At 34.2% G+C, this 27,258-nt stretch overlaps 1 long non-coding RNA gene across 2 annotated transcripts in view; it reads left to right on the top strand.

The window, feature by feature from the left end:
• LOC137488721 (uncharacterized) overlaps positions 1–27,258 on the top strand; it is a 139,518-nt gene that overhangs the window by 64,080 nt on the left and 48,180 nt on the right. The window contains exons 3-4 of one of the 2 annotated variants that reach the window (XR_011007899.2): positions 2,806–2,938; positions 12,710–12,862. This is a non-coding gene — a long non-coding RNA (uncharacterized lncRNA). The remainder of the gene's footprint in view (positions 1–2,805; positions 2,939–12,709; positions 12,863–27,258) is intronic. The other variant, XR_012396370.1, reaches the window with a different exon arrangement.

The raw sequence follows: 27,258 nt of genomic DNA, 5'->3' as shown, positions 1-27,258 counted from the left end.
CCAGTATTACCATGCAAAAAAAAAAAAATGTATATGTGAAGTAAGGTTCAGACAGCATTACCAAACTGTTGGCTTGTTTTCTGAAACCATTCAGAAACTGAATACTTTATATGCAACCTTAGGTTCGCAGGGACGCTCTCTCTCTCATTCACACACACACACACACACACACACACACACACACACACACACACACACACACACACAAACACACACACAGATATTATAGGAAATACTGCCAAACTGCAGGTCACTTGGTGTGTGACTCGCCATCTTACCTCACCTCTCACTCTCTCTCTCCTCCACACTCTCCTCAGTTGAAAATCACGCATACGTATTTTTGGGCATTAATTAAATAATATTTATTATTTAATACTTGTCTCCTGTTTAAGTGCATTGTTTTTTTATGATAGTATAACAGTATCTAAATTGACACCTAGAAGGTTAATCACATCACACTGAACTACCTCAAGACATGGGCGCTTTATAAATGCTGCAAACCTTTGGATCGCATTAAAAGTGTCCAAAAAGACATCTAAAATCTTTACACGCATTGATCCAGAGTATGTGGACAAAATGGCTGTTAACACCCAGCAGGCACAAGAAGTCAACATGACGTCAGATTGACGTTGTAACTTTACGTCATGGAGATGTTGCTTTTTTTTTTTTTTTTTGGAAATGAAAATCGGGTCGACATCAGAACTCAACATCAGTGCAATGCCAATGTCCAACGTCCAACCTAAAAACAACTAAATATCAATTAATGATGTTACAGCTTGACGTTGTGTGGATGTTACCACAATGACGTTTATGAGACGTTAGATTTTGGTTGTCATGCCTGAAGAATAAATGTCAGTATTAGACATCAATATGATGTTGGTTTAAGATTTTGACTAGACGTTGGATTTTTGTCACTTTCTACCTAAAAATCAACCAATTATCAATGTCATTTGACATCGTTATTGGACGTCAAAATATTAATATTACATTAAATTTTCACCTGACATCACGACCTTAATCTAACCTAATATTAATGTCGTATGACTTTGTGTGCCTGCTGGGCAATGACTAAATGCACTACAGAATGTTACGTTTACATCCACAAATTACATGTAAATGCATCAGTTTTTTACAACTTAATACTCACTACTCACTACTCTTGAGTACTTTAGAAAGGGCTACTTTTTACTCATACTTTGAGTAATATTTACAACACATACTTTTATTCTACTTGCTCTACATTTTTAGGCAAGTAATGGTACTTTTATTTGAGTATGATTTTTCAGCTCTTTCAGCTCTTTCCACCACTGGCAAAAAACAAACCTCAGGTGTTCTTGCAGATGCTCAAGCATTGTAATATCTCAGAATAAATACAATTGGTTCTTCTAGATTAATATAAATTCAAGAGTAATTCCTTGGACCTTAAGGTGCATCAATCAATGGTCAATCGATGGATTTTTATTTTGCATATAGTGTGTTAGTGGTTTCCAGTCTCAGTTTCTCAGTCTGAAATGTTGCGGTGATTGTCACAGCAGGTTTTGTTTTCAAATGCATTTTTCATTGAGGTTATAGATCTTTGCTCGAGGCTGTAAAATCTGCTTCTCAGAAGGAAAGGGAAAGTCCAGAGCAGCTGTATTTTCCAGCAGAAAAGTCGCCTAGACACAGATCTGGGGCTTTGAGAAGAGAAACATAAAAGGTTAAGTTTAATCTGCAGTCTGAGCACTCTCGTTCCTGACACTCCTCTTGTCTGTTGAGATGATAGAGCGGGGTCAGTGAGGTGAATGAATCAACTGGATTTCTACAGGCTTGGGGGAAATGACTGCAGTCTGTGTCATCTTTGCTGACTAACCGTGAGACCCGGGACACTGTACTGTACAAATTCAAGGACATGCCAGTCTTAGAATAGCCAAAATTCCAAACGCTGATCTGCACACTCGACTGACCACATATCAGATCTATAATAACGCTGAATAGTTGTCTTTCTGGTTAGTTCTGTCAAAAATACATTTTACTTTTTTGTTGTTTTTTATGTGGGTGGGTAGATAGATAGATAGATAGATAGATAGATAGATAGATAGATAGATAGATAGATAGATAGATAGATAGATAGATAGATAGATAGATAGATAGATAGATAGATAGATAGATAGATAGATAGATCACCCCATGTTTATAACTCTCCAATACATCTTGAGATAAGTTAATTGCTTGTGAATGGCTTTGTGACTGGCAGTTCTTAAAATACATGCTCCCAAGGTAGGAACAAATCTATTTTTGCTTCTTTGGTGGATGGAAAACATAGCTGTAATTATTCGCCAAACAGAGCCAACACACCCCACACATTAAAAACAACCGACCTTTAAACCCCAAAATAAAAACTGTGCTTTAGGAAGGAAACTTTAGATTATAGGAATGTTCATGTTTTACTTTCCACCACATCTCAAATGCTAAGATCTTTTAGGGGCTGTTCACACTTGTTTGTCACACACTGTACTTATTCATTTATTATTATTATTTTGACAAAACATCTCTTTGACTGTTGCACTGAATTTTTGCCTTTCACAGATGTTTTCTAAGTGTGTGTTTTTGTTTTTTTTTTGTTTTTTTGTGAAGATAACTGTATTTATTTGTGGATAATAACTTACAAGTGTGTTCTATGAGAGCAGGGTGAAAATGTTTAAACAACTTCAGATAATTTCACTTTAACAACAAGAACATTGATACTTTTAAGTGTGTCAGTGAGGAGAAAAGTAACACACAATTGTATCAAAAGTAATATTATATTTATCTTTTTCTTTTCCATAGAGTTCACACTTAGATAATGCTCGACTATAATAGCAGGTTTGGCATGCTGGCTGGGAGAGAACCCTCAGCTTGGAGATGGATGAGCCCAAGGTTCCCGCTAGGTCAATGAGCATTAGGAAGGAAAAGAGATCAGGTATTTCTTGAAAGCCCCCAGTTTGTTTTTTACCTATACTTTGGTTAATAAGGCGGTTCTATATGTATATATTCAGTATGTATGCATTAAGTGCTTCTGACTGTTATCATAATTCGCTTATGCACATGTTTTTAGACTGGGAGGAAACCGGAGTACCCGGGGAAAACCCACGTAAACATGGGGAGAACATGCCAACTCCGCTCAAAGAGTGCTGACTGGCTCAATTAGAACTTGAACCAATGCCACCGTTTTGCCTGATCCTAGAATTGGGGGGGATGGGTAGGGAATGAAGTTTAGGCAGGATATTTGAATTAATTTTAAAAAGATCTGATAGGCTAGGTAATGATGAGCTGTAGTAAATCATATCACATGCTCCTCTCGAAATTAGTTTGTCAAACTTCTCTTAATGTTACTGCAAGTTATCACGGGAACTTTCAGAGTTACCTCAAATGGTCATTGTGGTAATTCTGGCCATTCTCAAATAAGTCATATTGCCAAGTCATATTTACATTTACAGCTTCTATTGAACTATTAGAATTAAGCATTGAATGTCTGTCACCATATTATGATCTCACTACACTAATAGTTGGTGCTATTTGTAATACAACCTACAAATCTCAATGTGACAAGTTAGACAGTCTATGAAGCTGCAAATGTCACTTTATTTTTCAAGCAGGAGAGCAAGTTTTGTTTTTTCACCTGCATTGTAGTTGTTAATTGAAAAGACATGTCTCAATGTTTGGTTTTCATCGTCAAAAAGTTCTGTTTTTGTTAACAGGAAGATGCTAGGCAACACATGCACACATATTCACAGGCAACAAAATAAGTAGCGAACGCTGAAAAGCATCTTGTTAACTATACTGCTATAGCAGTTCAAGGTAGAAATTCTCCTCTTTTGTGTGGTGTCCTTTATTAATAATGTTAGTAAGAAATATAAATATAGGCTAAGTCAGGGGATAATAGTTTTTTTGGGTTTTATTTGAACAAAGTTATTAAATTGCAGAATTCAAAAAGAGCCAAAATACCTGCCTCAGTAGTTCTACTATTAATATTGTTTGTGTTATCTGTACCAGACTTTTTAATATGTAACTGTAAACATACATTGTCCTTTATTTTTAGAAAAATATATATCTAATCATTCATTCATTCATTTTCTTGTCGGCTTAGTCCTTTTATTAATCTGGGGCCGCCACAGCAAAAATCAACCGCCAACCTATCCAGCAAGTTTTTACGCAGCAGATGCCCTTCCAGCCGCAACCCATCTGTGGGGAAACATTTATGCACTCATTCATACACACACTCATACACTCAGACAATTTAACCTACCCAATTCACCTGTACCATATGTCTTTGGACTGTGGGGGAAACCGGAGCACCCGGAGGAAACCCACGCGAACGCAGGGAGAACATGCAAACTCCACACAGAAACGCCAACTGAGCCGAGCCGAGGTTTGAACCAGCGACCCAGCAACCTTCTTGCTGTGAGGTGACAGCACTACCTACTGCCCCACTGCATCGCCTATATCTAATCACATTTTCATTTTATATTTCAGTTTCATCAAATGTTTAAAAACATTACCTGACCGTATGATGACCATATATACAGTACGCTAATGATTTCTGTTCAACTTGATGGAGGGAAAATGTGTCTACGAGCTCATGTGACCACAAAAATCATGTGGACATGGCATTAAACATAAAAAGATTGCTAGTTGATGTGGCATGAAAGCCTCATTTTTTTATTTGTTGTCATTTAAAAATACTTCCCCTTGGCCTTGTGGAATAATAAAAATGCCAGTGCCTGAGCACTTCACAATTTAATTGTTTAATCACCCAGGTACTACTTGTCTGCTGTCTCATGAATAATACTAAAGCCACTTCACCCAATCATCCGTCCTTCAATCCATCCTTCAATCCATTCATCCATCCATCCATCCAACCAACCACCCAACCAACCAACCAACCAACCAAGCAATCAGCCTTCTTTAAGTCTATCAACACCAAATCAGTAAACCTTAACAATATTGATTTTGGATTGCTCTTTTCACTCAATCATCAATCCTTTAATCGATCCTTCAATCCATCCATCTATCCATCCATCCATCCATCCATCCATCCTTCCAACCAACCAAGCAACCAATTAACTAACCAATCAGCTTTCTTTAAGTCTATCAACACCAAATCAGAAAACCTTAACAATATTAATTTTGGATTGTTTTATTTATTTTTTTTTTATTTATATTTTTTAAGTTTATAAAAAATGTTTTCTGACAGTTTTGTGACAGATATGATTCACTTAACAGTGCACAACTCATTGGTGTCAAATGAAATTCATTGATGTCAAGGCTACACTCAGACTGGTTATCAACGTGAGTTGTTTTAATATCCATCTCATTGTTATAACAGTTTGACTCACTGCTTGAGTAATATTTAATTGCCATTAAAAAATACAAAAGAGCATGCACAATTAACCTCTTTTCAAAGCAATGACACTGAAATGCACACAGTTAATATTATATTTAAAACAGAAAATTGTCACCATTCATATATAACTTTTTTTTAGTGAAGTGCAAAAGATATTAAGACTTTATCCAAAGCAGCATACTGTACTCTTAGTTTTGAATAAGTAATTACTTCACAACTTCTAAAATAGTATGTTTAATAAAGTATAAATGCACTACATTGTGAATGTGACCTAGTAGCAGTTAAATGTCACTTTACTGCTTTTTTTTTTTTTTTTGCCAGCTATGTAATAGAGAAACATGCAATTCTGGATGCAGTCAGACGCTTCTTTTTTCTTTTGTGTTTCTCACAGGAAAGTCAAAGTTAAATCAACAGAGTGTATTACGTGTAAATTATCCTTTTAAGGGCAATACCCAACAGCTTCACGTTTTAAATAGGCACTACGTCCTTATTTGCCATGTAAGTTATGCTAGAAGTTGTCATCATGGTCATTTTGTATTAGACGAAACTGATCTTATATATCAACAATCTTTTCTTTCTCACAGACCCATTAAAGGCTAGTAATGTTTAAGTCAGACCCAAGTATCAACTAACACATCAGAAATTGTTGAGTGAATATATTTGTGAGCCTGGACCATGAAACAAGTCTATGTGTATATTTATGTGGGAAAAATGTCAAATTTATTATTATAATTTTTTTTTTTTTATTTGATGCCAAAAATCATTTGAATATTAAGGTAAAGGTTTTCTTCCATGAAGATATTTTGTCAATTTCCTCCTATAGATATGTCAAATCTGAGTTTTTGTTTGCACTATACATTGCTAACAACTCTAAAAGTGATTTTCACAGTATTTTTATGTATTTTTTAACCTCCAGATTACAGATTTTCAATTTTCATATCAACTTGATCTCACGAGGAAACTTAAGTATTTAACGTTTTGTCGGTTTAGTGGCAATTTTTTTGGAATTCTTAAAAGTTCATTTTTACGAAAATACGATTTTAAACATTGGGTGTGGTACCCAACCATGCCCCTAAACCCAACTGTTATTAGGGGATGAGCAAATCGTACTAAATAGTACAAAAGAGATCATGCGAGTTTATACAAATTAGCCACTAAATCAAAAAGTTATAAATTGCCGTGAGATTGTGTTGGTCAAATCCAGTGTTGGGGGTAATGCATTATAAGTAATCTAAGTTACTAAACTTACTTTTCTAAGTAACTAAAGTAACGCAATATTTCAAAAAAAAGTAATGATATTTGAGCTACTTTTAAAAAAATAAATAATGCTAGTTAGTTTTTAGTTTAATTAGTCAGCGTTTAAAAATAAATAGCTGAATTAAAGTTAACATAATCACGTTTAATCACACAGTCAATGATACAATGCATTCATTATTTTGAAGGCACCAAAAAGGAAAGGTGATTAATAAGGACTAATAAGACAAAAAGTAGCAAAAGCATTGCTTCAAGCTTTCATTAATCTTAATATACAACATATACAGTATAGTTTTGAGATCAGGAAGTTCTCAAAAGAGAACATTATCCCAAGATATCGTTTTTTTTTTTTGTTTTGTTTTGTTTTTTAAGGTAAATAGAAGTTATACTGTCTGTTAGTTGTAGAACTCCTCTGTTTAAAAATAAATAAATAAATAAATAACCTGAAATTTATAAAAGAGAACCTAAGCAATGTAAGAAAAAGTTACCCAAAAGTAACTCAAAATTAATGCATTACTTACCCTAAAAAATAACCAAGTAATGCAACTAGATATTTATTTATTATTATTATTATTATTATTATTATTATTATTATTATATAAAGTAGTGCATTACAGTATTGAGTAACTCCCCAAAAAATTAACTAGTTGTGTCAGTTATTTTTTTTATGGAAAGCAATGCAATGCATTACTTTTGAGTTACTTTTTGTTAGCTGGCTAAGGCTTCATCTCTTTCAGAGCTTGATTATTTTAATCTTGAGTTCTGCAATTAGCAATGCACTACATAACCTACACCTACATATATATATATATATATATATATATATATATATATATATATATATATATATATATATATATATATATATATATATATATTAAGTTAAATGTAGGTGTAGGTTATATAGTGCATTACTAATTGCAGAACTCAAGATTTAAAAAATCAAGCTCTGAAAGAGATACATGCATATATATATTAGGATAATGTAATGACCCTATAGATATACATGCCATTTATACAGATTATTGAAAGCTTAAAGCAATGTGTTTGCTACTTGTGTACAACTTGTCTTAAGTAAAATCACTGTCCAGTGAGACAAGCTCCTTTACTTTTTCTTTGATGCTTCTAAAATATTACACACATTCTCTCGTTTACTGTGTGATTCATTGCAAATACTTTAATTCTGCAATTTTTATAAAGCTAATTTATTAGGCTAAAATGTAACTCATTACATCTTCAAAAAAGTAACTACAATATTATTTATTTTCCAAAAGTAATGCGTTAATTTACTCATAATACTATTGCGCAACTTGCGTTACTCGTAATGCATTACCCCCAACACTGACCTCATGTAAATAAAACATTTATGTGTTTAACTTTTACATTGTGTAAATCAATTCAATGTATTTATACTATTATTATCATTAATTTAATATTTATCTTTACATTTGATTAACACTTGAAAACTGGATCAAGAAGATCAGAATGTAGCTTCTCTGATAAGCTGTTCCAAGAAAGAGGAAAGCTTGATAATAACAGACTGAATTACAATTTACCAAATTACACCAAATGTGCTGACAAATTAAAGACAAATGTGAGGTCACTCTGGAAATACCCTGCAGATGATGCAGGATGCCCTCCTTTTTGAGTGGGTTCACCACACTTTCTGGTTTAGGCTACTGGTTGTCTACACTCAACAGAGAATGTGTTTTAGTTCGCAGATTAATCTGAGCGTAAAGACGAGCTGCTAGCAGTGAATCTTTTTCTTTCCTTCAACAGCTCTTTATTTAGCTCAGTCGAATGTCTTTAATCGCTCTAAAGAAAAGGCGGGTTATGCTTTAACAACCCGACGTTTCCATTTCCAAGAACGCTTCAGTCCCCACAGGCTTTCACTGACATGAATATTCATAAGATTAAAGCATTCATACGTGCTGTTCTTTTTTGAGCACACTCATTAAAAGCAAAACGTCCCCGTTTAGAGCTTCCAGACAGAATAGATCTTTCATTCAGGTGTGCGATGATCATCCAGCTAATGCTCACGAGACTCTTTAGCAGCTATATTTAAATATGCAACCCACTGGACTACGCTGATTGTAAGCTATTCACTGGTGTTGTAGCGACATCTAGTGGAAGGGGAAGACGCGTTTGACGAATGATTGACAGATGAGAGGTAAGACAACTGGAAAATAGTCTTACTGTAATAGAAATGGAAGTAATGTCGTCCTGACCCGGAAAAAAAAAATGGAAGACTGCAAGCATATTGTAAGATCAGGAGTAAAAAGAGAACACTGCAACTCTCAATACTAACTTTAAATTATTAAAACCTTAGACTTGATTGTGATATTGAACTTGAACAGCTAAAGTAATTCAAACTTTGTAATAGACACAAATAACCAATAATGAATTTTAATTATTGAAGTTAATGATTAGTTTACATGATTGTATAAGTTGAATAGAATGTTCATATGTAAGAATAGTGTTGTCTAATGTTAAAATGTCATTATGCTACTTTTTCTAGTCGTAATAAACAATCAGGTCTGCAGCCAGCCTAGTTAAATAGGTGTTGATGTTGTTTTCTCAAAAAAGTGGACCTTTTTGTAGTTATTACACTCATTTTCTATTTACAGTTTTTCTCAGTCGCTTTGGTGCATTTCTCACAACACTATTTACATTTGCACAGGTAATGCATTTCTTAAAATGATTAGTCATTTGTGCACATCCTAGTAGCAGTTTCTCATTCTTGCCAACACATTGCTTTTGTACATGCATCAATTGCATTGTAACAAATTTAAATATTTATTTTCTTGAAAATGTCTTTAAAATTGAACAATTTGATGAACAATTTACAGACCTGTGTATGTTGTAGTCTCAGTTCCAATATGTTCTGCAATATTGTGTACAGTTGTGCACAGCTCTACCTAAAGGGAGTTTATGTTTGTTGTAAATAAGGGGGGATTTATTCTTTTGCACAATGCTGTGAATAAATTAGAATCGCAAAGAGCAAATGCAGTAAACATGTGAAACATACATATTCAGTGTCTTGTACTCAGATACCTCACTAAATGCAGTTATGTCTAACTTTACTGTAGTTTTCAAATGACTGTGCAAATAGTATATAGCGCTGTCTTGAGCATTTTCAGGAAGTGTCACCAAAATCAGACTTTTTTGCATTGAAAAAAATGTGCAGAGAAAACTGTCACGTTGAAAATATGACAAAGCCATTATGACATCTTGTTCATAAGCAATGGTGTCAGGACTTTTCATTTTGATGATACTGACACTTTCATTGACATCAATACTTGATTTTGAGGAATGAACTATCCATTTTGTGTTTTAAGTGACACACTTTTGCAGGTTATCAGCTAGGTTTTGCAGTTTGTACTAATTGTTTTGAGAAATGCATTAACTGTTGTGCAAAAATGCACTCGTGTTGTGAGAAACGCACCAAAGCGACTAAGAAAAACTGGAATAGGAGGTTTTAACACTGCATTTTAGTGAGATTTTAAGCATTGTATTTGTTTATTTATTTATGTAATTATGTTTTTATTTATTTTCTTAACTATCTATCTATCTATCTATCTATCTATCTATCTGTCTGTCTGTCTGTCTGTCTGTCTGTCTGTCTGTCTGTCTGTCTGTCTGTCTGTCTGTCTGTCTGTCTGTGTGTCTGTCTGTCTGTCTGTCTGTCTGTCTGTCTGTCTGTCTGTCTGTCTGTCTGTCTGTCTGTCTATCTATCTATCTATCTATCTATCTATCTATCTATCTATTTATCTATCTATCTATTGCTTTGATTAGCTTGTCAGATGGTCACACTTTTTGATGCACCAAAAACATTTTCTTTAGATTTAAAACAGTAAAAACTGATTAACTACTTAAAGCTAGCAAACCAATTGCCTTAAAAGAAACAAGTTGACTTTACAAAAATAATGCAAGTAAACCCATTGTAACTTGGCACTATTAAGTTGACTTAATGTTTATTATTATGCAAATTGTATTCATTTTTTAATAAAATGAAACTAATCACTTTTTCCAATACACATTTATTACTTGTTTTTTTTTACAGCTTTTCTGTATCTAGCAAGATTTTATAGACTTAATGATTCATCAAATATGTAATATTGTAATAATTCGTCACCTTAGAATCATAAGGTTCTATCTGCGTGCTGAATGATTTTGAGATATTGAGCTTTAAAGTTTTTTTCATTCCATAGCAAACAGTATGTGTGTAACATTTTTAGTAAAAAGTTTTAAAATGAAAACAACTTATAAAAAACAACCCATAATGTAAATAAGATGTCATTAAATAAGAATTTGTCAATAACTCAATTTTGACAAAAATGTCAGATAGAACCTTATAATTCTAAGGTGACGAATTGCAATAATTATTTGAAAGCAGACAAAATAGATAAAATAGTTTGATGTTGTAAAAAAGGATTAGTTGACTTTAAAAAAGTGAGTACAATAAGCATAATGTGGCTGTGGTGGCCGTGGATTAATAAAGGGACTAAGCCGACAAAAAAATGAATGAATAAATAATGTAGAGCTTCACAATTTTTCCAGCTTCTCTTTTCATTTATTCATTCATTTTCTTTTCGGCTTAGTCACAGAAACGCCAACTGAGCCAAGGTTCGAACCAGCGACCCACTTGCTGTGAGGTGACAGCACTTCCTACTGCGCCACTGCCTCACCCAGCTTCTCTTTTATAAAGTAAATTTGAAAATTAATTGATAACAAAAATAGCCTAATAAATATTAATACAGGCCGCTTTTGGTGCTTCACATTTTATAGGTCCTTTTTTATTTCAAGAATAATTTTCAAAATTTAGAATGCAAGGTACTTATAAACTGTTTTCTCTATAAAACAGTAGAGAGAACAATGACTTTACTTGCATAAGATCTTAAAACCCTTTTCAATGGGTTATTTTGATAACTTATGATGGCATAACAGGACAAATGAGCTCATGTATGGGACAAATACTGGACCTTTCTCAATACCCCCCTCGCTACAGGCCTGTTATTCATATTTATATTTAAAAGGTTTAAATACAAATTATTTAAAGGTTATTGATACAGAATACTGTCATCTGCATAATCCTCTCTATTTCTTTTTTTCTCCACTAATTCTAGGGGAAGAAAGTTTTTCTTTACAAAAGTATTATTGCATCTTTGTCACAGTTTCAAAATATTTGTTGGTGTTTAATTGTTCTGGCTAAGTAGATGACAAAGATAGAATGTGGTGACCAATCAAATGAGTCTAAACTTCACAATATGCCACTCGTAAAGCAAGTCATAAAACATATTTAGACCATAATTCCCATGCAAATCTTAAAAATTACATTTAATATATAATAAATATCTATTGTTAGTCAAACAACTTGAAGTTAGTCAAAAAAGAAAGAATCTATTTAAATTAACATTTTAAAACTACAATCGATCTGATGTAAACCACAAACAAGACAACTCTGATTTGGGTATAATAATATTTACATTTATTTCATTGGTGTGTATGTGTGTGTCTGTGTGTGTGTGTGTGTGTGTGTGTACTTTAAAGGTAGCAGCAATATGAAACTAAAAAAAAACAAAAACAAGCACATAGAACCATATTATCTTAAAAGCACACATTTTATTATTATTATTTTTTATTTGCTTCTAATTAAAATGGTTTCCATGGTGACTTGTGGATTTGTATTGTTTCCATGTGTTATGTGTTCACAGTTAGCATATTCTCAGTTCACTGAACTTACTCGGAACAGAAACATCTTGAGCAAGTTTTAGCTTAGACAACTAAGATTCAAAGTTCTGTAAAGTTAACCTTGCTTTTAGTATTACACACTAACCATAAAGAACCTAACCTGGAATGTTTAATTAATTTGCATGATGTGATCATGCAAAATGTGTTGAGCGATTTTATACTTCAAGTTTTGAAGTCCATATATAAATACCAGTATTGCACAAAGCCATGGGATTCTTAAAAACAATTTTTTTTTTGTGAAGGTTTTTGATTCTCCTTTTGTGCTTCATGTAGAGAGAAAGCAGAGAGATTCAGTGCCCTTGTTTCATTAATGATCTATCTCTTTTGTTGCTTGTGTTTCAGACTTCAGACCAGCAGTAGGTAGAGAGAACATATACTGTCTGACAGCTTGAAGCCGCAGTAACTCATGATATGGTCGGCGTGGCAGAATCCTCTCAAGCTGCAGAGATGCTTGACATATAAGTCATGAAATCTTATTTCACAGACTACAGAATGGTAAGATACATCTTTTGTCATAAAAGAGACTTTGCCTTTCCTGTTCTCCTTTGTGCAGCACAGCATACGTTAAGCGAACAGGGCTTTAGAAATAAGATTTGCTGAGTATAAGTCACTTATTCAGAAGTCAATTCAAATTCTATTATATATTATTCAAATTCAAAACGTGTGGAGTTTGCATGTTCTTCCTGCGTTCGCGTGGGTTTCCTCCAGCTGCTCTGGTTTCCCCAACAGTCCAAAGACATGCGGAACAGGTGAATTGGGTAGGCTAAATTGTCCGTAGTGTATGAGTGTGTGTGTGTGTGTGTGTGTGTGTGTGTGTGTGTGTGTGTGTGTGTGTGCGTGTGTGTGTGTGTGTGTGTGAATGTGTGTGTGAATGTTTCCCAGAGATGGGTTACGGCTGGAAGGGCATCCTCTGCGTAAAAACTTGCTGGATAAGTTCGTGGTTCATTCCGCTGTGGCAACCCCGGATTAAAAGAGGGACTAATCTGACAAGAAATTAATGAATGTTATGTATATACATACATTATATGGATTTGTTGTCCCTATATTAAACAGAACATCATAAAACAAATGGCATATTAGTAGTTAAGCAAAAAAAAGCACAATAATTAACATTTTTTAACAATCAACATTGTAGGATGAAACAATAATACAAAATTATAATAAATAATATATTTAACAATCAACATTTTATGATGTCTCCTCTCTTTCTCTTTTTGAGTCAGACTTCAAAGTTTTGTGCTGCTCTAAGATAGCTCTAAATTTCATTGGGGTATGTGTTTTAAAGGTTTCTATTGGTCTCTCTTTTAGTGACCGGTATCAATGTATTGTTCTGCTCTAACATATAATCAGCTTTTTTTACCTAATACATGTTAAAGTTGTGTTTTATTGTCTAACTAGGTGAATTAAGAGTATATAAGCTCAAATTTAGAGTTGATTGCTTCTCTGATGTGCTGATAGTTTGTGCAGCGGGTGAAGAATGCAATGTGGGCAGATGCGGCTCTCTCTAGGTTGCCAGTTCTGTCTGTATCAGCCCTTCTCTACAGCTAGACTGTGGCTACTCAATCTGTTTTTCTTAGTTGACTGTTTTTTACAGCCCTTTAATATGTTGCTGTTGTAATCTCTTTTTTATGTCCAAATAGCAATCAAGTTTGCCTTGTTTTCTTGCAGCTTCATTCCAATAAATCAGATAATTTTCTTTTCATGTTTTTGTAATTGAGTTGTGCTGAATTTTGTGGTTGAGTGTGTGCCGATGCTGTTTGCTGATGGCTCATGTTTGTTGTGATGGTTTATGTTTGCAGCTTCAGGACCATCTGAACCAGAGGGACCTTTTTTAGTGTTCATTTAATGTTTTTTGAGAGCTTGAAATGATAGGAGTTGGGGTCACTGAAGTACTTCCGGTGTCTGATGATTTGTTTTTCAATGCACATGAGTGGAGGATACTGGCCCAATTGGGTATATGCGCTGCTAGTTTTTTATATTAAAAAAATATAAAATTCCAATAAAAACTTATTGCGACTACAGGGTGAGCCATTTATATGGATACACCTTAATAAAATAGGAATGGTGGGTAAAATTAACGTCCTGTTTGTGGCACATTAGTATATGTGAGGGTGCAAACCTTTCAAGATGGCTGCACATCTTGTATCTTCACACCATAGACAATTGCCTTCATATGACTTCAAAGATAAAAGTCTAAGGGGGTCAGATCAGGAGACCTGTTTAAATAGCAAATGCAAATGCTCATATGTGCGCTCATAGGCATTCTGATCTAAATAATGAGGCATGTTGAGGCGCATTGCTGGCACGTTGCTTTTTTGAAGTACTATAATAGACTGTTCAATAGACCAGATCAAAGCCGGTCTACAGTCCAGCGCAGAGCGCATTAGTTGTACGCCTCACTTACACACTGCTTAATACAGACAAGATGTAGAGCAATATTAAAATATCTTTACATATGAAAAAGAATTAAATGATTAAATTATTTCAAAAAAAAACATTATTTTCTAGCCTAAATAAATATAAAAACCATACTTTCATGCCTTCTTCATCTCAGTGGGGCTTTTTCAGTTTATTCATAACAATTTGCTTTTGTACTATTTATTGCTTTTGTATTATTATTATTATTAGTATTATTTATTATATGCATATTCAACTGGCCCACGACAACCAATCCACTTTTCAGGAAACTGTTAATCTAGGAATGCTTGGACCAGACACCCATAATGTGGTGGTGCACCATCTTGCTGGTAAAACTCAGGGAATGTACCAGCTTCAGTGCATAAAGCGGGAAACACATCATCATTTAGCCATTGCAAATATCCAGTGGCGTTGAGGTTTCTATTGATGAAGAATGGCCCCACTATCTTTGTTGTTGGTTGTCTATATCAACTTGCCATGACATAGATTCTTGAGCTCTATAGGTTCAATCACCGATTGGAATATTTTGAGCCTGATTCAAATTGGAATTTTGATTTGTGTAGATATTTTAAAACTATAGAAGGCCTTTCTTGCTTTCTCTTTTAGTTCATTCCCCACCATTCTCTCTCTTTCTCTCTCTCTCTCTCTCTCTCTCTCTCTCTCTCTCTCTCTCTCTCTCAAACTCCCCTTTTCTCTTTTTCAAATATCCCTTTGACAAGCATTACTAATGACTGTTCTGTTGATTTACATTGCCATTCTTCTCCTGTATTGCTGATAATATGGTTTTTGCCGCATTGCCCGAAGGCACATTTGCACATAATGAAATAACGAATTATTAAATAATCTCTCGCTTTTGATGACTTATATTGTAGGTAAAACAAAGCTCATTCAGCTGTGTCTATATGCATTACTGTTCAGCTGAGTCAGGCACCTCAGAAGTGTCAGCATGCACTTATTCACATGTATGGTCCCTTATAAACTACAACAAATCTTAGTAAATCATATTGTGTTCTGGAAAAACAAAATCAATGTTATATATTGTAGTTTAAATGATTCAGAGAGAGGGAGATAATGTACATTTTTGTATTGTATTTTCTTTTCTTATATTATCAATAATAAAAATATAAAGAGTATAGATGCAAAATCCTCTAAATGCCATCTGAATTTTTCTTCTTAAATTTGCATTTTACTGAGACTCATATGTTTCTATAAGCTATTATTTCACTTTAAAAAGCAATGGAAATAAAATATCCATATATGTATGAATATATACCCGATGAGTTTTTTTTTTTTTTTTTTTTGCCCTTGTGTCAGAGTTATTTGATTTTGAGTATCTAACGATATTGAAAACTTAATACTTCTATAATACATAATAAAAAAAAAATGAAAAAAGAGTTAAGAAACAGATCCAGAATGTTCTTTATTTTTATTTAATTCACCTTATTTTAACATTCAACAACTCTGTAAACAAACAGTAATTTGTAAACAAACTTCTGTGAGGTAGCTTGAACATTCGAGTGATAAATAACGTCAATTCTACACTTATAGGGTCCTATCATACATCCGGTGCGAGGCGCGACGCAATTGTTGCTTGCTAGTTTAAGGTTGGCGCAAGTTTAAGTAGTTTATGTCGTTTTGACGTTTTGCAGCACGCTGTTTAAATAGCAAATGCTTTTGTGCTCATATGTGTGCCCATAGGCATTCTGGTCTAAATAAGGAGGCGTGTTGAGGCGCATTGCTGGAGCGTTGCTATTTTGAGGAACTATAATAGACTGTTAAATAGACCAGATCAAAACCGCTCTATAGTCCAGCGCAGGGCGCATTAGTTGTGCGCCTCACTTACACACTGCTTAATACACACAAGATGTGGAGCAATACGCAAATATCTTTACATATGAAAAAGAACTAAATGATTAAAATATTGCAAAAAATATTATTTTCTAGCCAACATAAATATAAAAACCATACTTTCATGCTTTCTTCATCTCGGGGGGCTTTTTCAGTTTATTCATAACAATAACATAACAATTTGCTTTTGTATAATATTATTATTAGTGGTATTATTTATTATATGCATATTTATATTTGTTTTATTAAAAAATCAAGCTTAGATTTGCCCACCTGTCAGGTTTTAGACCATATGGGGGACATAATGTGTATTTGGAAATAACTGTTTTTTCAACACACTTCTTTATTATTGTTCATTTATTCGTTTGCTGGAAATTAGAGCTGAATTTAGAATTCGTTTTGAAACAAATCTTTGCGTTTAACAAACTAATTTGATTATTTATAGGCTAATGGATGTCTGTGCGTACAACAAGTTTTCCTAACCACGAGAGTGAAAGTGAAAGTAAAGAATGAGAAGGCTTATCTCTCATTCTTGCCTGTAGATGCTCTGTTTAACTGTTTTCCTACTTGTGAAACTCTCAGTTTTTCCACTTACAAAGTCCGTCATGTAAATAGCAAATGTGCTATGGCGCAATGCAAAGATGAGACTCTGATTGGTTTATTCTCAAAACACAACTATAACTCATTAAGAGAATAAGCTCAACCCTGTTAGACCATGCGCCACGGCGCAAGGTGGACTTTTCTATCCTTAAAATAGCCAAAGTGGATTCTGACACGCCCTTAATCCGTTTGCGCCCTGCGCTTTGGGCATGCGCATGGATGGTCAAAATAGAGCCCTTAAACTTTAGTGCAACAGTAAACATACAAAAATCTAATATAAAAAAACAAATAGCACGTCAACTTAAAACACCCATCAGGCAATCTCAAGTTTACATATCTCACAGTTAGCTATGGCAATGTTGTCGTTATCAACTTTATAATACCGCAGATATTCTTGTGCTTTCCACTTAAAGTTGCTTCCGTTTTCTACTTAGCCAGTATTTAACCAATAGCATCACTGCAATAAAGTGATTCCATGCCGCATATGTTGCTGTTTCTGTGTGAAGTCAAGAAAGAGTTCTAACTCTGTGCCAGCCAATATACATAAATATATAAGAAATATATGATATGTTTTTGTCCGATTCCGATCGAGTTTGAAACCACGCGATTGGGCTCGATTTCTCATAAAATTATCGGGTCTAGACATCATCTTAAGCTCTCTGTCATAAGCTCTCTGTAAAGTCATGCGTAGTCTCTTTGAGTGATGTAATATACTGTACAGTAAAACAACTGCAACTAATGCATCTATATATAACTGTCCTATGAAAATTTAATTAAAAATCAGATTTTTATAGCACATTAAATTACAGTCAGTCACTGATAACACATCTGCATTACAAGCTGTGAATGCACACGAAATAAACATGAAGTTATCAAAACATTAAACTTAAATCTATTATGTATATTCCACATAGAAAAGTGCAGGAATTAAAAACTCAGTCATGAAGAAATTCTTATTTTAATTAGTGAAGACAATAAACATAATATACTCCTTGAAACAAAATTAATCTCTTCTTTCATAAACCAAAACAAATGCGAGATTTGGGAGGAAAGTAAGGCTGTGAGTAGAGGCAAACCATTCTTTGTTATCATATCGCAAGCTCCTCAAGGTAAACTAATCTCACTGTCATCTCTTTTCTGTCATAAATGTTTAAACTAGTCAAGGCAGTGGCGCAGTAGGTAGTGCTGTTGCCTCACAGCAAGAAGGTCGCTGGTTCGAACCTTGGCTCAGTCTGCGTTTCTGTGTGGAGTTTGCATGTTCTCCCTGCCTTCGCGTGGGTTTGCTCCGATTTCCCCAACAGTCCAAAGACATGCGGTACAGGTGAATTGGGTAGGCTAAATTGTCCGTAGTGTATGAGTGTGTGTGTGAATGTGTGTGTGGAAGTTTTCCAGAGATGGGTTGCGGCTGGAAGTGCATCCGCTGTGTAAAATTTTGCTGCATAAGTTGGCGGTTCATTCCGCTGTGGCGAACCCGGATTAATAAAGGGACAAAGCCGACAAGAAAATGAATGAATGAATGAATGTGAACTAAATTCATTGGTGCAACACAAAAATATTTAGTAAGGCAAGGCATGTTTGTTTAATACTGTAGCACATTTTAAACACAATGGGAATTCAAAGTGCTTTACATAAACAAGAAAAAACCGAACAACAAAAATAAAAATGATTAGAAATAGAAATGATTAAAACAGATTACAATTTGTTAAAACAGGTTATAAAAGAATGAAAAATAAAATAAAGACAAAATAAAATATCAGATGTATGTAGTACAGTGCTCATTCAGTAAAGGCACAGCAAAACAGATGTGCTTTAAGTCTTGATTTGATTGTACCTAACGTTGGAGCACATCTGATCCTTTCTGAAAGCTGGTGTGTGTGTGTAGGTAGCCACTTAGTGTCCCTTTAGGTCACAACTAGGCTTTGTTTTATCATGCACACTGCTGGTGCAACCAGTCACAGGTAATAAAACTTTGTAGTACTGCATACGGCTGCTTTCATACGATTTTCATATGCCTTTACTCCTCTGGCCTATACAAGAGAATTAGCTACTGACTCTGGAGGCTGGTCTTTAGCGTCCTTTTTAGTGTGCCAACATCTTATGCTGTAAATGCTGGTTTAGACCACATTTAGCACCGAGTAGGTTGAAGCGGATTTATTACATCAGAGCTGTGACTCAAATGGGACGGATTTTTAAAGGTTAATGGTATCAGAAAGTTGTAATAGAAGTTTGAGTAAAATTCACTCCCTTGACCTCAACTGACACACACAGTGCTCAGCGTAAATGAATACACCCATTTTGAAAATGAACATTTGTATGCATATTTCAGAGAATATAGTCAATATAACACTCATTTCCACTGCTATGCAGATGACAACCAGCTCTATCTGTCTGGCAAACCCTCTTCTTATTTTCCACCATCATCCCTTACAGTCTGCTAAGCAGAAATCAAATATTGGCTCTCTCTTAACTTCCTCAAACTAAATAGTTCAAAAACTGATGTTTTGCTTGTTGGTACCAAATCAACACTTTCTAAAACTTGACAGCTTTCCTCTATTGATAACTGTTCCATTTATCCCTCCAAACAGGTTAAGAGTCTGGGTGTCATCCTTGATAGCACCCTATCTTTTGATTCTCACATTGATAACATCACCCTGTCTGCTTACTTCCACCTACGCAACATTACCAGTCTCTGCCCTTCTCTTACCGCTCATGCCACTGCTGTTCTTGTCCATATCCTTGTCACATCTTGTTTAAATAACTGCAACTCCCTTCTCTTTGGTCTCACTCAAAAACCCTCCAAAAGCTTCAGTTGGTCCAGAACTCAGCTGTCCGTATCATCACCAGATCCCCTTCTTCTCATCACATCACCCCTGTATTGCAGCAGCTTCACTGGTTACCATTTCATTTTCGAATATTTTTTTTTTTTTAATTTTGCTGTTAACATTCAAAGCCATCCACAATCTCGCCCCTCCATATTTGTCTGCCCTCATGCACATTTCTGTTCCTTCTCACTCCCTGCGATCTTCTTCCTTCTTCCACTTGTCTGTTCCTCCTGCTCGTCTATCGTCTATAGGCAACAGAGCATTCAGCCACTCTGCTCCCTGGCTTTGGAATTCACTGCACCTGCCATCAGAAACATTGACTCCCTCACACTATTTAAATCAAGACCTAAAACCCACTTATTTAAGATAGCTTTTAGTGCTTAATTAATCAATTTTGTCTGCACTATTGCTGTGTATATGTTTTTATTATTTTTCTTGTTGTTTTGTTGCTCTTGTTTTATTGTATGGTTTCCCTGAGTTGCCAGAAAGGCACCTTTAAATAAACTGTATTGTTGTTATTATTATTATATATAATATAAATTGGTGCATTTAAACAAAACTGATTTATAAAACAGATATATTTATTAAAATAATATTTTAGTCACCAAACATTTTTAGAAATTGAAAGATAATACAATTCAAGCAAAATATTGCAAATAAAATTACAACCTACAAAATTTCAACTGAACTTTTTAAAAACGTTTTGCTTCTCTTGATTTTTGCTGTTTTTTTATTTGTATTTAATATTTTTCTCTAACATATAAATTTGGCTGTACTAGTTTTTAGACCATTACCGTAAATTATTTTGTTAGATTAGCTCCAGATTTGGCTTTAGTACTGACTAATCTAATGTATATGCACAAATATAGTAATATAGCTTCCTATTAAAATATAAATTTAAAGGATAGATTTGTGAGAGGTGTACTTATACCGTACAGTACATATGCTGAGCACTGTATGTGGTGTTATCTGTTATGTCTATTACTGAAATGGGTGTTGAGACAACCCAGACAGTATTCAAAGGTAATGCGTTAATCATATATTGCATTCCACTACATTAGAATACAAAGCATAAGAAATACTAATAGGTTTGTGACAGTCTGGAAGTGATCTGTGAACAGCATTCAATTTACCACAGTGTGATCATCTCTTTAAATAACACATCCATTCTACTTCAGACCCAAAGAAATTATATCGACACTCAGCACTCAACAACAAAGCAGTGGATCGGCGAACCAACAAAATAATATTACAGTATTGATTTACTGTTATGAACTGGAGGCCTGTGTCATTGTGTGGTCAGACGCCATTTCCTACTGGAGCGTCAAGTTAATAAACACAAATTCTCACTTACAGCCATGTTAGGTAGGTGCCTGTAAATTGCTCGTCTTTTGAGGATTACACCAGCCACCACACCCTAACCCTTTTTTATAGACAGGATATTCGGTCCCACTTTTTATTAAGTGGCCTTAACTAATATGTAGCCTACTTAAACTGAAATGTATAATTTGTTACAATGTTATTGTGTAAATGCATGTTCTTATATTGTACTTATGCTTGATCAAATGCCTGCATGTAATTACATCTGTAATTAATTTTTGTATAATTACACTGTTGATCATCCCTTATACTTCAAACCCACCCTTAAACCTATCCATACCATCAAACCTGTCCCCAACCCTACCCGTATCCCAACTGAAGAGCACCAGAAGGGTTCTGCAGTACATTATGAACACGTTAAGTTCACTGTATTTATATTTTGATTTAAGTACATAGAAGTTAGAGCCACTTTATATAAAGTGAGCCCAGACATTCTAAGACTTTGGAATGGATAAGACTGAAAGCATAACAATGTTTAAGAATGTTCTAGACCAGGGATGGGCAAACTTGATCCTCGAGGGCCGGTGTCCCTGCAGAGTTTTGTTCCAACACTAGTCAAACACACCTGAACAAACTAATCAGTGTCTTCAAGATCACTAGAAATCTATAAGCAGGTGTGGGTGATTAGAGCTGGAGCTAAACTGTGCAGGACACCGGCCCTCCAGGACCGAGTTTGCCCACCCCTGTTCTAGACCTTGCTGACACATTTTAGCATTTCTAGAATGCTTAGACTTTTCTTCTAGCATTAGTAAATTGATATTATGTTTGATCATGTTGATAGCATGATTGAGCTAGCATGTTTAAAGCATAGATTTGTTGATTATTTGCATGTATCTACAGTATATCATCATTTAGAACATTGTTATATTCAAGCAATTAATAAACTTTGCTAATGATTAAACGTTTTTTGTGCATGGCATATAAATAATTCATTTGAAATCAAGTATTAATTTCTCTAAAATGCATTTACTTGATTCCCTGTCACATATTATACATGATGGTTCCTGTCACACAACTCAGATTCGCTCTAAATGTTCTTTTAGCACACTCCATGTTTGTTGTAGAAAAGGAAAATCACTACACATTTCATAATGTTAGCATATGCAGGTAAATCTGCACACAAGGAATAGTCATTAAAATACCAGTGACTACTGAACAGGCCTGCCTTACTGTTTGATCAAGCTCAAAACAAAAATGTCAACATTTTGTGGCATATTTATGTGTGATTACCAAAAGATACCAGTGGATGGTAAAGTACGTTCATAATACCAGTAGTCACTCATATAAAGCAGAAAAATTCTGCATATGGTCACTGCCTCTTTTTTCATATACATGTATGTGTTTACTGTATATTATTTGTTGTATATTTTAGTTGTTTCCCTGATGAATATTCTATCAAACCCCCATGTTGTTCCAAACCTTACATATACAGCTGAAGTCAAAACTACTAGCCCTCCTCTGATTTAAATTAGTTTTATTTTTCAAATATTTCCCAAAATTATGTTTAACAGAGCATGGATTTTTTTTCACAGTATTTCCAATAATATTTATTTCTTCTGGAGAAATTTATTTTATTCAGTTTAACTGGAATAAAAATAGTTTTCTAATTTTTTTAAGGTCAATATTATTAGTCCTCTAAAGCTATACATTTTTTTTTCGATTGTCTAAAGAACAAACCATCGTTATACAATCATTTGCCTAATTACCCTAACCTGCCTAATTAGTTAAGCCTTTAAATGTCACTTTAAGCTGTATAGAAGTGTCTTGAAAAATATCTAGTAAATTAGTATGTACTGTAATCATGGCAAAGATAAAATAAATCAGTTATGAGAAATTAGTTAATAAAACTAATATGCTTAGAAATGTGTTGAAAAAAATCTTAAAGAAATTGGGGGAAAATATAAGGGGGTGCTAATAATTCAGGAGGGCTACTAGTTCTGACTTCGACTGTATATTTCCTGTTGATCACAAAATGCACTATTTTGAATATGTTGAGATGTTGGGTACTAAGCTAAAATGGATTGAGGATTTTGTAAAAGGTGTATTAAGTGGCTCCAGTCTATGTAGCTGAGTTTGGATTTGCCTGAGCAGTTCTCCGCTAGGCTCATTAATATACTGCTGGCTTCGTCAGGTTGAGGTTAGCAGAATGTATTTCAGTACAGGGGATGTAAATGTCTGAGAGCGGGCACTGGAGTTTTTCCCAAGGGGTCTCCAGCAGACTTAGACAAGCCCTGTGTCAAAGAACTACATGGTGTCTGCAAGCAACGGCCAGACCTAAAGTCGATCTAAAGCAGAACATGTAGCCTACTGTAAGTGAAGAACTAGTGGAGCAGCCACAACTTCCGGCTCAATTTCTTTTCTTTTTGTATTTGAAATCTTGGATCAGTTTATGGCATTTTTTTATAATAAAAATATAATAATAATAATAATAAATAATGGTGCTTTGAATTTATGAATTCAATTTGTGTATTTTTTTAATTGTGTTTTGAATATACAAATTGGATTTGTGTATTTTTGGATCTTGTTTATAATTTACTAATTGTATTTGTGTATTTTCGAATCATGTTTTAAATTGACAAATTTGTGTCGCATATTTTTTTTAATCGTGTTTTAAATTTACGAATTGGATTTGTATATTTATGAATTGTGTTTTAAATTTACGAATTTGATTTGTGTATTTATGAATCGTGCTATGAATTTACCAATTGGATTTGTGTATTTATAAATCGTGTTTTGAATTTACGAATTGGATTTGTGTATTTATGAATCGTGTTTTTTAAATTACAAATTGGATTTGTGTATTTTTGAATCATGTTTTGAATTTACTAATTGGATTTTTCTATATTTAAATCAGGTTTTGAACCTACAAACCTAATGACTTATAAATGTTTTCAAATGGAACCATTTTGTTAAGTATGAACAAAATAATTCTAATAATATTTTTTTTTTCTTAATGACAGATAGTATCTCTGATTCAACTAGAAATGGAAGCGCAAAGTTATGAGCTCCAAAACAATCTGTATTTTGAATGGAATATGAAAGCTCCAGCATCGCAATGGTCCTGACATTTAGTCTAGAAAATAATAAAAAAAACATCGCCATATAACAAAATGTATTAATAATACAATTTTCATTTTTTGGTGAATTAACCCTGTCATGGTATTATCCATAAGCCAGTGTTAGTTTCTGGTCACATTAGTCTCCCTCCTCACATCGAGACTGATCTTTATGCTTCTTCATTTTGGCCAGCCTACCACTTGCCCTTTTGACCATTTCGCCAGCCTTCTTCTACAGGTTTTCCCTCCTACACTCTTACCTGCGCTGACAGACATAATCAACACATCACTCTTCACTAACCTTTTTCCCCATCACACTCAAGCAGGCTGAAAAACCTACACTTAACCCACACCAGTGGAAAATTACAGGCCATTTTTTTCCTTCCATACCTGTCGAATTGAAGTGACCATGGCAGAACCTCTGTCAATTTCCAACCTGGTAATCCATTGTCTTGTAGCTTATAGGACATATTCCAGTATTTACTTTATTAAAAATTAATTAAAAATGTAATAACAAAAAAGATAAGCAAGAGAATAGTTTAAATCAGAATTTTCAGAGTGGGTGGGGTGGGGGGATGGGTTCTGTTTTTTTCCATTATTGGTAATTGTGCTTCACCTGTATCTGGTTTACCCCAGGGTTCCATCTTGTCACTTTCAAACTTCTCCCTCTATTTGCTTACATTTTGTGTGATTTTGAGAAAGTTTGGAGCAGTGCTGTACAATATATAATTTAAACATTGATACCGCAATGTGTGCAACCATAATAGTCTCAATTATAGTTGATCAGACACACATTTGAGAGCACAAGACATTTGTGAAGTCACTGCCAAGTTTAACCATAATAGTGTGATTGCTTATCATTTGCATTTGAAGGCCTGTGGCTATGTTAGCATTTTAAGAGAGTTTATAACAGTCAGGCGTGAAATTGTACCATTTGTAACTTTAATAAAGATCAATTGTATTGGATTATTTTTAAATGGAAGACTTTGCAGTTTTATTTTACATTAGTTATTCCATTGATGTGGCTTAATACTGAGAGGCTTCACAAGAAACCATAAAACACTGTTTATGTCATGCTTTCTTTGCTCTAATGCATTAATCTATGCTTGAAATGTGTTTGTTTTATGCATTATTCACTCCACTAAAGAATCATTCCAATCAGTCTAAATGAATGAACTCTTTTTAAATAGAGCTATTCAAGTCTTCCGGTTTAATAGTAATCATAATGCAAAAAAATTAAAAATAATAAAAAAATAAATATTGCAATGTAAAAAATAATAATGAAAACTGAAACCCAACTGCTCTCAACATTACAAAATAAAAAGTCAAAAAGTTTATTTGTTTACATTTTTTAAAAAAGTTAGTTTGTCCATAACTACAATGCTCCTCTGGAACATCCTGCTGAAAATATTGTTTTTACCTGAGTTTATATGTCTGCAGTTTTCACACTGACACATTTGTGTATTTATTTGCTAGGTTATATAACGCTTGCGAGAGCGTGTCATCTGAAAAGTGGATTATTAAGAATTCATTGGCAACTAGCTGCAGGAAAGTGAGCTGTCGTGAGCGTTTGCTCTCCGGCAGCCCCTCCAGAGCCCCATTCATGGGACAAATAACCATCCTGGCTGTTTATGAGTGGATCCTTCAGAGGAACCCTCGTGGATCAGCATCTCAAAAAACACACACAAAACGAAACAAAAAAAAGTGCACATTTCCTCTTCAACCATACAAAACAGCTCCAGAGGGAGAGTATTAACAACCAGCCAATGCTGCGCAACTGACTGGCTTGCAAAAGGAGGGGTAGGAAAATGTTCCCTTGTAGAAAAAAAAGAGCTCTCAATCTTGTATGGACGTCCTCCTTGGAGCTTGCTGAAAATGAGCTCAGCATGAATAAGGCCACTATTTTATTCTGTGGGTGTTTCAGAGGGCACAAATCTCATCCTAAGTCTTGTACCAGGCTATCAATAATTGTAAAACTTCAGACTTCCACACCACACTCCACAGTTTTTGTATTGTAATAATTTTTAACATTGACTGTAACTAAAGCCTCTATATATATATATATATATATATATATATATATTAGGGATGTGCGGAGCAGCCGTTATTTGTATCTGTATTTGTATTTGTTGAGTTGGGAAAAGTATTTGTATTTGTATTCGAGTAAAATTCAACATGGCGTAAAAATATAAAAAAAAAAAAATTTTTCTATTACACTTCTAATTTACGTTATAGTGTAAGTATTGTTTAATTATATTCATTATATAAATTATAGATATGCAATATTGGTTGTTTTTGAACATGTGACAAGAAACGTCATTGAAAAGAAAATAACATAACAGCCGTTACCTCATCTATGGTTAAACCAACAACTAATAAAATACCATTGTGAATATTATGAACCCCACCACCACCATTCTTGTTGAAGGACACTGAATAGACAGAATAAAAACAAATAATACTTCAAAAAAATTCCAAAAACTAAAATTAACTAAATAAATCTAATAAACCCCTAACTGGAAGAACTGTCAGAACAAAAACATTCTATATAATACCAAAAAATACAGCCCTGCTTTTGTCATCTGCCTGCCACAAAACAGACACAAAGTTTGTTTGTTTTTTTACTTTTCTTTTGTTTGAAACTGACTTGCTGGGGCAGAATGTGGCTGTGTTGATGGTTTGGTGCTTGTGGAGGATTTAGCAGAACATAGCTGTGAGGGGTTGGCAGACAGTTTCAGGAGAGGATGCTTTTAGTGCATGTGATAAT

The sequence above is a fragment of the Danio rerio genome, chromosome 20 (assembly GCF_049306965.1).
Source record: "Danio rerio strain Tuebingen ecotype United States chromosome 20, GRCz12tu, whole genome shotgun sequence".
Lineage (NCBI taxonomy): Eukaryota > Metazoa > Chordata > Actinopteri > Cypriniformes > Danionidae > Danio > Danio rerio.
This window is presented reverse-complemented; position numbering and strand designations above follow the sequence as displayed.